Here is a 15188-nt window from a genome sequence, read left to right as displayed (position 1 = left end):
GAGCTAGTGAGATCTGCTGTAGCGAAGTCCGTTGTAGCAAGCTAGCGAAGTCTGCTGTATCAAACTAGCAAGCTAGGCTGTAGTGAGCTAGCAACATCTGCTATAGCGAGCTCCACTGTAGCAAACTAGCAAGCTTCAGAGTATCAAGCTAGCAAGATCTGCTGTAGCGAGCTCCGCTGTATCAAGCTAGCGATTTCTAGTGTATCAAGCTAGTGATCTCTTCTGTATCAAGCTAATATTCTCTGCTGTATGAAGCTAGTACTCTCTGCTGTATCAAGCTAGTGAGCTTCACTGTATCAAGCTAGTGAGCTTTACTATAGCAAGATCTGCTGTAGCGAGCTAGCGATTTCTAGTGTATCAAGCTAGTACTCTCTGCTGTATCAAGCTAGCGGGCTTCACTATAGCAAGCTAGGAAGCTCCGGTGTATCAAGCTAGCACGCTCTGCTGTGGCGATCTAGGGCGCTCTTTTGTCCATCAGGTGGCTGGCTAGCGTAGCGAGCTAACCCACCGAGACTGTGGACAAACCAAATTGATTCCCGCTTTTGTGTCTTAAGTGGTTTGATCGCCCACTTAATATGTTTCCCTTTGTGTCCAGTAAGTTTGGTCAGTTCTGTTCATGTCACTGGAATCTTTTTGACGTTTAACTTTCAGCCTGAGTTTCTTTGCTGTTTAGTTGAGCTCTTTTAACGGTCAACTGTGGTTATTTAAAATATATTTTGAAAAGAAAAATACATTTTCAACTTTTTCCATATTTGTATTTCATCCGGTCCTGCTTTTTGACTTCTCGATCCGTCACATTCCTTTACGGTTTTTCTTAATGTAACAACCGTTCATTTTTTGTGTTTTTCTTTTTTACCCTTTTCTTAAAATTAACTTTCTATAAATTAGAATAAACTCAAATACTTCATAAAAATGACCTTTGTAGGCCAATTAATGGTAAAACTCTACAGAATTGTGTTGAGTTTTTCTTACGAGCGTCTCCAAAGTAGCACTGTTCTGTTGCATTGTTGCAAGTGACGTCCTTGGAGAGGAGGCAGGACCCGAACACGCCGATGGTGCACTGGCGACAGTCCAGGGCGTGAGCTGTTGGAGCGAAACACAAAACACGGTCAACCTCACTAAAAATAAATATACTCAAGTCTGTTTTAGGTATGAAGATAGGTCACTTTTTGTGTTCTTATTAGATGTCCTTAAACATTTTTCTACACAGCATTAGAAGTGGAGTATATGTATTCTTGGGATATTTTGAATAAATCAAAATTGTATTTTTATACACTAATCTGTAGAAGTTTATTACTTGCAAACTAAAAGAAAAACTGTAAAACTACTTTGGGTATTCTTTATAAAATTAGAGTAAAACTTAAAGTTTAAAGTCATACTAAGAGTAAACTTAAAGTTTATTGCCAATAAACTGTAGTAGAAAATCAGAAAGCTTACTTTAAGTATACTTTTTATAAACTAAAAGTGTCCCAATTTAGTGCACTTTTAAGTGTACACTTGTGGAAATTTACTTTTCTATATTTAAGTATACTTTATAACATATACTTGAAGTATTCTTATTTTTGGTAAGAGAAATCCTTAAATATTTAAAAAATATTTCAGTTAAATTCTTTAGAACCTCTAAAAACACAGAAATCTGTCAAAAAATGTGAAAATATGAATATTAGTTTCTCCAAAAGCCTCATTGATGACATATAATCTTAACCAGAAAGTCCTTTATAAACAGTATGTTTAGCTGTGCAAACAAAAGCAACAACAAAAAATAACGTTTTGGTCTCAGCTCACCTGCAGCGATGGCCACACCCACCAAAAGGAGAGATTTCCAGTAGTTGTTCATTTTTTTCTCTTTTCACGATGCTTTTCTTAAATAAACACAAACGGCCTCTCAGAAAGGAGAGTTCCTGTCAAAGGTGAAGGAGAATCTCAGACGGCGGGGGAGCCAGGTTATATGAGAGCAGGAAGTAGCGCATCACTACGACAGACACGCCCTCCAAACCCTCAGGAGAGAAGTCATTCAACTCGTTGAGCAACTTTGAGGAAAAAAAAATAGTTCAGTCATCTTAGGCGACGCCAAACATTTTCATGGAGGTCCAGTCAGAGTTTCAATCACTAAATCTCACGCTCCATCGATAAAACTAGGGGTACAATACAAAAAGTTCCAGTCAGGACCTGCTGTGACGTCGTCAATGTACGGCTTTGAAGCTAAAGGACTAACACAAATAAGCCCAACAACAACACAACCACTATATGTAAGTCAGACATCGCACAACAGGCCAAAATCCAAAACACACAAACAGGACAAACATTTATTGAACACTCTAAAACGACATCTTTAAACCCCTAAATCTGTAACTTTTTAACATAATTATGAACTAGATATACCAGCGATAATGCTAGTGTGAATCCTGGAAGCTGAATTTGGCCGCTAAAGATGCTAGTGCTGATAGCTGAAAACACTGAAGCTGATAGCCAACTAAAATATTAGCTAAATGCCAAGTTAGCATAAAGAACTAAAAAATGAATAAATAAATAAAAAAAACTTAGGTTAGCCAAAACAGCTAGCCTTTAGCTGAAAAATTTGCTAAACTTAAAAAAAGGAAAAAACCTTTAAAAAGGCCTAAATTAGCCAAAACAGCTAGCGTGTTGTCGAAACATTAGCTAAACTCCGACATAGCCTAAAAAATCTTAATAAATGCCAAAATAGTCCAAAAAGCTACCAGAATGCCAATTTTAAAATCTCTACTACTGTAACTTCTAAACATAAATGTGAATAATAAAAATGCAGGAATATTATTCCAGAATAAATCAACTTAAACCTTAAATAACTTTCAATATTTTATTCTCCATAAAAATATATTTTGTCAAAATTATACAAGTTAGAAACAGAAATAGAATGATCTGGAGGGCTGGATCCGGCCCCCGGGCCGTGACTTTGACATGTGATGTAAGGTATAAAGCCCGACGAGTGTTCATTATTATAAATTAATGGGGTAATTAATGGGATGATCGCATGGGACAGTATAACGTGGATTATGGGATAAATAAGAAGTTTATGGTCAACATTTTTTGGATCTCCTAGAGGTCTCCTACTGTTTTAATGTTTTAAATCTGAGCAATCAGGACTGGATATTTAGTTTTTTGTTTTGTTTTTTCATTGAAAATAAATCCCTCTTGTTGGTGTAAAAGTAAAAGTTGGAAGTTATATTGAGAACTTCATAAAACTATTTTTTATAGTCGTAATTTGATCTTTTACTGTGTCACAATGTTATGAATTTAAATGAAAATCCATCAAAATCAGACTTTTTACAGCAATTAATAGGTCAAAAAATGGGGTTAAATTGATTAATTAATTACATGTCATAAATAATTAAAAATACTACATCAAAGCTCGTATTATTTCCAGAAACTTCTCTGTTTAACTGTTTAGAATGGATGCTAAACTAAATAAACAAATGATTTCAAAGCCAAAAGCTTCAATTCAGATGAAATGAAAGGAAAATAATTCACATTCCAGATGAACAGCTGTGTGGTTACTGTCATAAGAGTCTTCATGATGGAAAAAAAACACTTGTTTGGATGAGAGTCGCGACTGAACTGGAAAATGTTACAACTCTTGTGTGTTTTAGCCTCCAGCAAAGACAACAACAGGTTGAACCGGAGAACGCCTCTGAATGTTTCTACCGACTAGGATTGTGAGAACATTTGAATTTAAGGTTTTTTTTAAAGCCATTTTAATGTTCCAACAGGAGGTTATGAATCTTTAGACACAGGAGGAGTTTATTTACATAAACCCCTTTTGTCATTTATATTGATTATGTTGGAATCTTTTTTTTTGTTTCCCCTTCCTGACTCTTTAAGCCTTATCAACGTATGTTCTCCTCTACGTTCCTTTCTTTCTTCTTCACTGACGTGTCCACCACATCTGATCTTCTGCATTCCAGTCCTGAACAAACGTCTCCATCACTTCCTTCATTCTGTCATTTATCTAAATCTACGTTTTTCTGCAGATTCGATCAACGTTTTTACTTCCTTCATTCTGAGATTTGAGCTGAAAATGTAATCGCTATAAAAGTCTTGAAGGAAAAGCTGAATAATTCAAACACACGAGGAAGAACGAACGTGTTCCTGTTAGTGAAAGAGAAACAACTTCCTGTAAAAGTTAAGATGAAACAAACCTGAACAGTCTGTTCTCACCGTTCCACGGGGCGGACAGCATGACGAACGGGACTTTTGGTGTCTGTTTATCATCCAGGAAGTGATCGAACACATTCCTGAGAAATCTGAGCCCAGAGAGTGCAGAGAACAGGTGAAAGTAAAGTGTGTTGGAGAGTTTTTGTCTTATAAACTGACAGAAGGACACAGCTTCTGCAGTTTTCTTCCGTACGTTTTTCGGCCGTCCGTATCTCCTGCATTTGCTTCATGTGATTTCTTCAAGTGTTAAAATGTTTAAATGTTCAGCCTATTAAGGACATTTTTGCTATTATTAAAATTTATTCTCCAAATTATGGTTTTTCTGCAATTCCAAAAAATGGCTGCATTTTCTGCCATTCAAATACATTGTAAAGGCTCTTCTACAACTTATTCATACTTTATGAAATTCAAAACACTCAAACTTGCTTTTGTTCTGTTTCTGAACAATTCTCCAAATTTTTATGGTTCTTGAAATTTTCAAAGTTGTTCAAATGTGTAATAGAACAGAAGTCAATGGGGAGAGTGCTTCAACTTCACTGTTTTTGAAATGTATCTGCTCCTACAATGTTTCAGCTAGAGACACCATTTAAACTTTAAAATATAGTGGAGGGACAGGAATATACAGAAATAACTTTTCTTTTGGATATGTCTTATAGTTTTTGAACTACAGCTGTTTGAAATTAGCTAATGTTTTAGCAGCATGCTAGCTTTTTTGGCTAATTTGGCATTTACTGAAGTTTTCTAAACTAATTTTTAAGTTTGGCTAATAATTTAGCAATATCTAAACTGTCTGGGTTAAGTTTGCATTTAGTAAGGTTTTTTTTTTTTTTTTTGCTAGAGAAACTTTTTCTGCTACTTTTGGTTTTTCTGTATCTTATGGTTTTTCTCCGGTTTATTAAATTTTGCTCCATTGCAGTGTGAAGGCTCTTCTGCAGCTTTACACTACAGCTAAAAAACTTTTTGCAAATTAGCATTTTCCCTTTAAATTAATTTTATTTTCTGCAGAAAGTTTTGCAATTAGGCAGTTAAAAGCCACCACCTTCTGCAATTCTGAATCAAATGTGTTTCCACAGGAAATGCAATTTTTTTAGTTTTAATTTAAGTATTTTTCGGACCATAAGGCATGTCAAGCAAAACAAAGTAGTCAAATAATTTAATTCCTGACTACAATACCCATCATTCTTCAGCATTCCATCAAGTGGTGAGCCTTCAAGTCAAACTAAAACCTTTTGACAGATTTTTTAGCGCCTGATTGTGATGCGGATCATTTATTTTTGGAGAACATTTCTGGCAATAGTTTTGAGTTAGTGTCAAAAATTTGTTAACATGTTTCACTTTTTAAATGTAAGTTATGAGTTTTAGTTTCAGTATGACCTTTTAAAAGTTATAATGTAATATAATAATGTGTAATATAATCTGCTGATGCTAGCTGACCGGCGACTTTTGATGACATCATTAAGTGGGAGTGACTTCTGAATTTGGAGACACTATTTTTCCATATTTCTCAGTTTGGAGGGTTAAATGTAGCGGTAGAGAGAACCCACAGGAGTTGGGGAAGAATTCAGATTCAAAGAGTTGATGGGAAATTAGCCGAGGCTGACTACATTTCCGTCCGTGACTCAGAGGGAATTTCTAACGCGGAAAATATGTGTTAAAATAACAACACGTAATCATAATTTTAAAAATATAGCTTTGAGTGTCACTTTAAGATGCCACAACGTAATTAACATTTTGCTGTCAAACAAAAACTTTTACTTTTACTTTATTGAACATTCTTTCAATTTACAAATATTCACATTCAGTCGTGGCTGTCCAACAAAAACCCAAATATGAATTCTGATATGATCCTCGTCGTCGGGGTCGAGATCCTTTGATCTTTACTTCATCCTCTCGTCTCCGTCCGTCAGAGATTTCTTTATCATCAATGACGCCATGAACCCTGATGAGACTCTGATAAACCATCAGCTGAAAGGGAGCAGATAGAAGATTGAATTTCTCAAATAACAAGAAAATGTTAATCGATCAGATCAATTCTTAGAATGTATTTCCTTTTCATGTGAGGATTTGTCTCTTTTGGTTGAGTTTTCGTTGAATTATCTTCAGTTCATTTAAGCGTCATTTTCCCGATTTTGTTTGGTCAGATCGTCTGTTTTGTCACATTTTCTGCTGCGTCGTCACATTTAAGTTTATTAAAATTCAAAGTTTCAGTCGGATCTCCAACATTTTAGCTTCAACACATTCTATTTTTTACTTTTAAAAACTGATTTTGTCTTCATTTTTACAATCATTGATTAAATGTTAAATAAAAAAAGCTTTATTTGAGGGATGGACGGACATAAAGTTGAATGTTTGGGATTTCTGTGAAGTTGAACATTTAGAAACTTTAACAGCATAAACTAAGAGTTTTATTAATGGATGGAGGATTGATCTGTGAGGAGACAAAACCAGGTATGATCCAAATCAGAGATGAGAGCGAAACCAAAAGAAACTCACCGATGAAAATGTCCATCAACTGAACGTGAGGAAATCAAAGGTCAAAAAAGGACTTCTGAGATTCTTACAATACATTTTAGAGCAACTAAATAACTGTTATTTTCAGCTTTGATCTGTTTGTTGGACACATTTATAAAAAAAGAAAATCAAATACAAACCAGAACCTAAACATAAAATGAGCCACATCTAAAACCAAGGAACAACTCAGGGTTGATCATAAATTCACATTATTAGTTTATTTTCATAACTCCAAACTTAACATTTAAGAAACCGTTCATTTATGTTTTTTTTTTTTTAAATAACTCTGAAAAACGTATTATTTATCCCCAAACAAACGAGTTTTTTGGTCAATCAATTAAAAAAAATAGATTTTTTTTAAGTTGTATTTTTATTTAGTAACAATACATAACATTAAAATAATACTATATATACATAAAACAGTTAACGAATGAAAAGGAACAGAAAGAAGAATATATATATATTATATTTAATATATATTAAAATATATATTAAATTACTAAAATAAACCAAATTAAAACAAAATGTATCAAACAAGAAAAATGAAAATACAAATCCTGCTGGGTATTACAGAGGTAAATATAAACAAAAACACACACATTTACATAAACAGTTATCTATCCCAGTAACTTTGATAAAATGTGAAATTACATGCACAGACATCTTTAAAAATAATATATATTTTAATTATGTATCTTATCTTGTGTTGCCACTTTAAGTTTTTATCAAATAAAAGTGCATTTTATTAAAACGTTTTTCCCACTTTTATACTCCAAAAATTCACAATATACTGTTGAGGTTTTCTGTTTTTGTTCATCATGATTCAGTCAAGGAAAAATGTGTGGACTAAAAGCAGGAATATTAGGAGAACAGGTGAGGATCTCTCTGCTCTCTTTGGCGCCCTCGTGTGACAACCACGAGAACTGCATCTCCAGAATTAAATCTTTCCCATTAAAATGAATATTTATGTCTTGAGTTTCAAAATAAAAAACATGTCGATAATCCCCAAATATTGTCTCATCCATCCACACAGTGACACACTGTTTGACATGTTTGTGATGAGCGGCAGACGCAGCTCACCGATCAAAGACCCAATTTCTGTTTGTCTGTGACCTGTCCTTCTGTTTGAAGAGCTGGAACACATTACCTGAACACACCTTGTTCTCACACAGAAAAGCAGAACAGCACACAATGCAATGTAAAAGGACTAAAGAAGGGGGCTTTTGAATTTGACAGAAAACGCAGATAAACGAGTGTAAAGCGTCTGTAGACAGCTGCTAATCGCTTATAATGATCTAAATTTTTGTTTTTATATATATCCTGATGCTTTTTTGTTCAATTTGTGACAGGAAATTTTAAAGAAAATTATATTTTAAGTTGATTAAATTAATCTTATAAATAAAAATAATTAAAATTGAGGTTTTTTTTGTCAAGTAACCTGATTGCTCAGTTCATAGTATAATTGATTGTTTAGTAAGCATTCACACTATAGTGATTCTAGCTCTTTCCTTTACGTTTTTCAGCATTTAAAAAGCTCATTCAGGACATTACTGCTTGTCTTTTTGGTATTTATAAACTTTATCGTTTTTGAAATAATGTGCAAATTATACCCCATAGGAAAATAATAAGAAAATCTTTAAATGTAATAATTTTAAGTAGATTAGCAAGAAGCCTTTAAATATATTCATTTTCTTTTTCATTTTTTATAGTAACTTTCCAAAATTTTTGAGTTTACCTAATAATTTAGCAACATGCTAATGTTTTTTTGCTAATCTTCTGGGATTTTTAGGCTAATTTAGAGTTTAGCTTCTATTTTAGCCACATGCTAACGTTTTTGACTAATTTAGTTTACTGAGGAATTTTTGGCTATTTTGGATTTTAGCTAGTATTTAAGCAACATGCTAGTTTTTTTTTTTTGGCTAATTTGACATCTACTGAGTTTTTTATGCTAATTTGAAGTTTAGCTAATATTTTAGAAAGATGCTAACGTTTTTGGCTTATTTGTTATCAACTGGAGTTTTTATATATCACTTTAGGGTTTTATTTTAGCAACAGGTTATCAGTTTTGACTAATTTAGAGTAATTTTAAGCTATTATGGAGTTTAGGGAGTATTTAAGCAACATGCTAGCAGTTTGGCTAATTTGTTATCTACTGAGGTCTTTTTCATGCTAATTTGAAGTTTAGCTAATATTTTAGAAAGATGCTAACGTTTTTAGCTTATTTGTTATCAACTGGGGGTTAGGTTTTATATATCACTTTAGGGTTTTATTTTAGCAACAGGCTATCATTTTTGACTAATTTAGTTTATTTGAGTAATTTTAAGCTATTATGGAGTTTAGGGGGTATTTAAGCAACATGCTAGCAGTTTGGCTAATTTGTTATCTACTGAGGTCTTTTTCATGCTAATTTGAAGTTTAGTTAACATTTAGGAAACATGTTAAAGTTTTTGGCATATTTTTATCTACTGATTTTTTTATATATTACTTGAGAGTTTAGCTTTTATTTTAGCAACAGGCAAATGTTTTTGACTAATTTAGTTTCCTGAATAATTTTAGGCTATTATGGAGTTTAGCTAGAATTTAGCTTTTGGCTATTTTGTTATCTACTGAGGTTTTTTATGCTAGTTTGGAGTTTAGCAAATATTTTAGCAACATGCTAACGTTTTTGGCTTATTTGCTATATACTGAGGTTTTTATAGGCTAATTTAAAGTGTAGCTTCCGTTTTAGCAACAGGCTAATGTTTTTGACTAATTTAGTTTACTGAGGGATTTTAGGCTATTTTGGAGTTCAGCTAGTTTTTGAGCAACAAGCTTATTTTTTTAATTTTTGTCTAATTCGTCCTTTACTAAGGTTTTTTGGGGGGCTAATTTTGAGTTTAGCTGATATTTAAGCAACAACCTAAATATTTTTCCAAAATTGGTACGTATTAGGGATTATTTAGCAATTTTACTTCAAATGTTTTATAAATTTAGGTTAACTTCATCGCTTTTTTATTGTATTTTTTATGAAATTTTCTGAGCAAATGTAACATTTTGCAAAGAGCTGCATTTTTATTAAATCCCTTCAACAATTAAAGGAAATTGCGTCACCATTTTCAGCAAAAAGCTTCAGCATCTTCAGCAAGGATTTTCAGCAAAAGGCATTCACACTAGTATATCGCAGGTAATGCAACTTTTCTAGTATTTAATTGTTTTTTCTAGGATTTATGGGAACAGTTTCCCTCCATAAAAGTCATAATGTGAGCAGATTTTTACCTGGAACAGGTGAGCAGAAACCTACAGGGAGGCATTTTTCTAATGGATAAATAAGAGGCTGCTCTCATCTCTACAGGTAGGGGGCGTAGTTGACCTTCTTAAAACTGACTGCAGGATAGAGGGTGAGCTCTCGGAGTTCTGAGAGAATCTGATCTGAATTTATGCTACAATGTGTTGTTAAAAATGTCAAAACAAAGCGTATAATACTTTAAAAAAAAACACTGGAGTGATTATTTAATTAAAGTACAAGCCATAACAGAGGGTTAGAAATGGAAACTGGGCATAAATGTGATCAGAATCACCAACTTCCTGTCTCCTGAGAGGATCTTTTATTATTGTTAAACTGAATTGTTGAATTGATTTCCAATATTTTCACAATAAAACTCACATTTAATGTTTAGCTGGACACAAACAAACTGAAAAACCTGCATTTTTTGGCATAAACTATCCTGGAAACCAACTTTTTCAGGAGTTTTATTTAATATTGTTTTGCTCACAATCTTGAATTTCAGCATTTTTATTTTTGATCAATAATACTTAAAGGTTTAATCCCAAACAAGCTAAATGTGTCTACTTTTGGGATAACGCCGCAGGTTCAAATGTTGAAAACAGCAGAAATAATGTCATAAGTAGATAAATGAATGACAGTTCTGGTAAATTTATCAAGAATTAATCAGAGTTTTTTTAAATATAAGCTTATTTAAAAGACCTTTTTGAATGAACTTTGTTTAAGGTTACTGAATTAGAACACGTTGTGTCCTGATTTGTCAGGTAGATACACAACAACACACACCCAGACACACCTTGAGTTGTTTGGTAACAACCACAGGTAAGTTTGTCCTGTACCTATGATAAAAATAGTTTTAAAAATCCTTTCTTAGATTGTAAAACCTTGCTCGCCGTTCTTTGTCTGGCCCTGGAACACAGTAATTCACATGGTTAAAAGTACAAATTAGGGATTTTTTGAACTGTGTGACCATCAGAATGACTCATGGTGATGACATGACGAGTGGCGAGGACAATAGCAGGAGGTAACCACTTTGGTTGATCACACGGAAACAAATATTCAAGCAGTTTATGGGAGTGACGTCCAACAGGAAGTGGCTCCAAGACGCCAAAATCCCAGAGACAAATAAACAGATACTCAGTCATTCTATTTGTCAGAATAACTGTTCTTCCTCTGATAATTCTAATTTTTAATAACATTTTTTCTAGGTATAAGATATAAACTGACCAATCAGACGCCTCGATAAAAGTGGGTGGAGCCTGTTGGCCCCCAGGTCCAACGATCAAAATGATAGATTTCGTGTAGCCCTCTTTTAAATGGTAGGGGTGTGGCCTTCCAACAAGCCCACTCCTGATTGTTGAGAGTGGTTGCCATAGAAACTCAAACTGACTCCGACCAATCACTGTTGACTGACGACTCCAACATGGTGGAATCTGTGTCGCTAAAATTCGACTTCATTTTTTTTAAGCAAGAATTAAACCACTTCCTGTGGTTGAGTCCAGGCCTCGAGGCCTGCAGTGTCTTTCAGATATCAAAGCCTCACTCGTGACTGATTACCTGGTTCAGGTGTGTCCAGCCAATCAGAACATGTCAAAGTAGGGTACAATGGAAAACATCAACGATGCCTCAGTCCAGCTCTCAGATACAGTCGATTTTTGAAGCCAGTGTGTGTCTTGACATGTGGGTTTGGGAATCAAATATCATAAATCTTTAGAAATTTTTTGATTTATGAAACTACAGATCTAAATTAGCATAATAGACTTTTATATTTGTATTTTCAAATGTTATTTTCATTTACCCATTTATGGACCCATTCACACATTTCTGAATATTCCTCTGACGAGCTGGTGTCTCAATATGAGAACCGAACCTCTTTCAGGAAGAGTCTGCACTGCCAGAACCCCCCCTCCAGGTAACACAAACACCTAATTTCTCCACGGAGCTAGCAGTGATCAGCCACTAGCTTGCCGCTCAATTAGCGGAGCTAAGTCAATAGCTTCGCTGCTCTTACGCTCACCTAGCTTAGCTGCTAGCCTCACAACTCAGCCAGTGGAGCTCAGCTGGTAGCTTCAACATTCAATTAGCGGTGCTAAGCCTCTAGCTTCGAGGCTCAGCTAGCTAAGCCGCTAACTTAGCAGCCAGCTTAGCCGCTAGCTTTGATTCTCAATTATTAGTGCTCAGCCGCTGGCTTTACGGCTTAACTAACAGTGCTCAGCCGCTAGCTTCGCCCTGCAGCTAGTGGTGCTCAGCCATTAGCTTCGCCTCAAATCTAGCGCTTGCTTCGACACTCAGCTAGCTCAGCTGCTAGCCGTTGCTATCGCTACAACCAGTGCAGTGCAGAGATGGCCGGGGCCACTAAAGGCAGATACACAACGTGCACATCCATCTTTGCAAAATGTCAGATGTTGTTGTTTTCGTGGGTGAAACGCACACATGCTGCTGTAGGATGACGTCATGAAATGGGAGGTTCCCATGAGCTGCGAAAGGCAGAGCTTCAGAGATCGAGGCTTTTGACTTCTAGGTAGGAAAAAAGCTCACAAATAACTTTAAAAAAACGCATGAAATGGGCCCTTTAATTAAGATTTTTTTAAATTTTAATAAGCATTTTTACAAACCTGTGTCATTTTCTAGTACATAGTTTCTGCAGAGCAGCAGGAGCTCATTAGAGATTCACCTCTGAGTTGTGGCCAGAACTGTTGGTGCAGAGTAAGCCCCGCCCCATTTCCCATCATCTATCTGTTTAAACTCTCTCTCGCAAGCTTACAACCCCTCACAACCTCAAGTCAACGACAGTTTAGATCCAGATTCCAGGTCAGACCAGGAAAACAAAGACGTTCATGGATCTATCGTCTGTAAGAGAGTTTGTGATATTTGTTCTATGCCACATATATAATCTTTTCCCATTTTTTCTGTCTGTTCCTGATTCATAAGTTGTTTAATAAAACACTCATGACTGTAGTTTGAATCTTCAAATTTCGGTGGAAACCAGAGAGGCATGTGCCCTGACCTCATTTTATCTGCATGAGAAGCTCAGATTATGATGACACTTCCTCGGAAAACTCGACCGTAGCCACAGTCACAGAACGACAGCCTGGAGCGTTGGGCTGAACGGCGGCGATCAGAGACGATGTTCCAAACTGCATTCCATCGATTCTGCATGAGGTTTGTTCAGCATGTGACACTCATCTCACACGATAACTTTAGAACTGCTTCAGGGATCTACAGCAGTTCATCCTCAAAGAAACCGGTTTTTAATTTTCACAGTAATATTAATCAACTTTTCATTTACTTCTGGCATCCCTGATCTGACATGAAGTGTCAGATAACATTATGAGATTATTACAGAGCTTTGAGTTCTAAACGTCTGATAACTGAAGAGCTCTTTATCAAACAATCTGATCCTTTCAAACCGAAAACCCGGAGTTCTCATATGAGTCAATGTGACTAAAGATCACATTTATTATAACACATATTTGTAACATATTTGTCTTCTTCTTTATGCCGGGTTCATACAGAAGCGGAATGGAGGCCGCTTTCATTTCCTTGTTAACCTATGGCGTCGTTCACACCAGGCGCGGAGCAGCGGGGTTCTCCGCGGAGGTCTCGCGCCGTGCAGCGGATCGTTTCGCCCTCTGTTCTATTTTGTGGGCCAGCATCAATTCTGGCAGGAAGGAAGTTACATCAAAATACATGAGAAAATCCCGTTTATTTACAAAATAAAACCAATTTTTTAAAATAAAACGCTGCAATTTGATGTGTTTTCGTGTCTAAACAGACTGTAGAGATGGAAATAAACATACAATTACAACACGCAGGCACACACGTGCGCGCGAGAGTACACACACACAAAACAGACACATGTGCGCACACACGGGCTGGGTTGTGGGAGAGAGAAAAACAAACAAGGGAGGCAGAGACCTGGGGCCCGTTTCAAGAAGCAGGTTCCACAAATTTAGAGTTCGAACCTGAACTTAGAGTCACTGGACTCAAAATTCTCAAACTCAGGGTTTTCGGTTCCAGAACAGCTGAAAATGTTTGATTCAATCAACTTGAAGTTGTCAGAACCAGAATCAGGTGTGAGCGTCGCGACCATTAAAAGCCCTGATCAATGGAGCAAAGACAGCACGATTCACCATGGCAACGGGGACAAACAGCTGAGTTTTGTACTTCCGGCGGCGGAAATTGATAAGTTCCTGCAAGCATATGCGACTATAGGAGAACATTTTCTGCAAGAAAAGCAACACAGCTGCAGCGGTAGAACAGAGAGAAAATATCTGCAGTTATTTGAATCATTTCTAATAATGAATAAATAATGTCAGGAAGGTTATTTTGTCACTTGTAAGGAATGGTTTTTGATCTGTTACTAATTTAACCGGTAATCTTCGGAATCGCATGAATGACCGGTTTTGGTAACCCCCACATCCACTATGTGCATGAACTGACTAGTCGACTAATCTGAAAAAAAAAAAATTGGTGATTGGTCGACTATTAAAATAATCGTTTGTGGCAGCCCTACTACTAATCACCAGTGAACCATAAGAGTGAGCTCCGCTGCCCCGGGACCCAAAGCCTGGGCAGTAGACCTTGCTAGGTCTGCATGAGCTGCGGCAATTGCTATTAGCTCTAGGCTTGCAGAGCTCATCCGGCTACTTTGGGGTGAAGGCGGGATACACTCTGGACAGATCGGCGGTTTTCGCTCCTGCGGTGGAGCTCACTCGCTCGATATGCTGGCAGACAGAGACCCACTGCGGGGTGCAGAGGCTGCTGGCTCAGGACTCATCCAGACATTAGAAAAAAAGTAAAAAGATTTCCTTATTTTATTTTCTTCCACTCGGGTTTATACGACACAGAGAGTCTTCAAGCTTAGACACAGAGACGCAGAAACACTGTGGAAGCGGCTGTCATACACACAGTCCTCTTTACTTCACAACAAATAAAACTGATTTATTTCTAAACATCTTCTGTGTCTTTCATACATTCTAGGAGAGATATCCACAAACACCGTTCCTTATAGCGATCATGCTAAATGCAATTAGCTGGTAGCTCCTCCCACATTGCGGCATCAAGCTCAGGAACACATTTTTTGACAAGTGGCGAGCAGCAAATTTGTTGCGGAATCGCGTTCGCTGTGAATGCAGCTTTAGTTTCCCTCTTCAGCGAACGTTTCTTTTCCCTTCATCACAGTCGGACCAATTCTCAGCAGGATAGAGTCACGAAGCTTCCT

Source organism: Oryzias melastigma, linkage group LG11, assembly GCF_002922805.2.
Source record: "Oryzias melastigma strain HK-1 linkage group LG11, ASM292280v2, whole genome shotgun sequence".
In the NCBI taxonomy this organism is placed as follows: domain Eukaryota; kingdom Metazoa; phylum Chordata; class Actinopteri; order Beloniformes; family Adrianichthyidae; genus Oryzias; species Oryzias melastigma.
The sequence above is the reverse complement of the archived record's forward strand: the minus strand, read 5'-3'. Positions refer to the sequence as shown.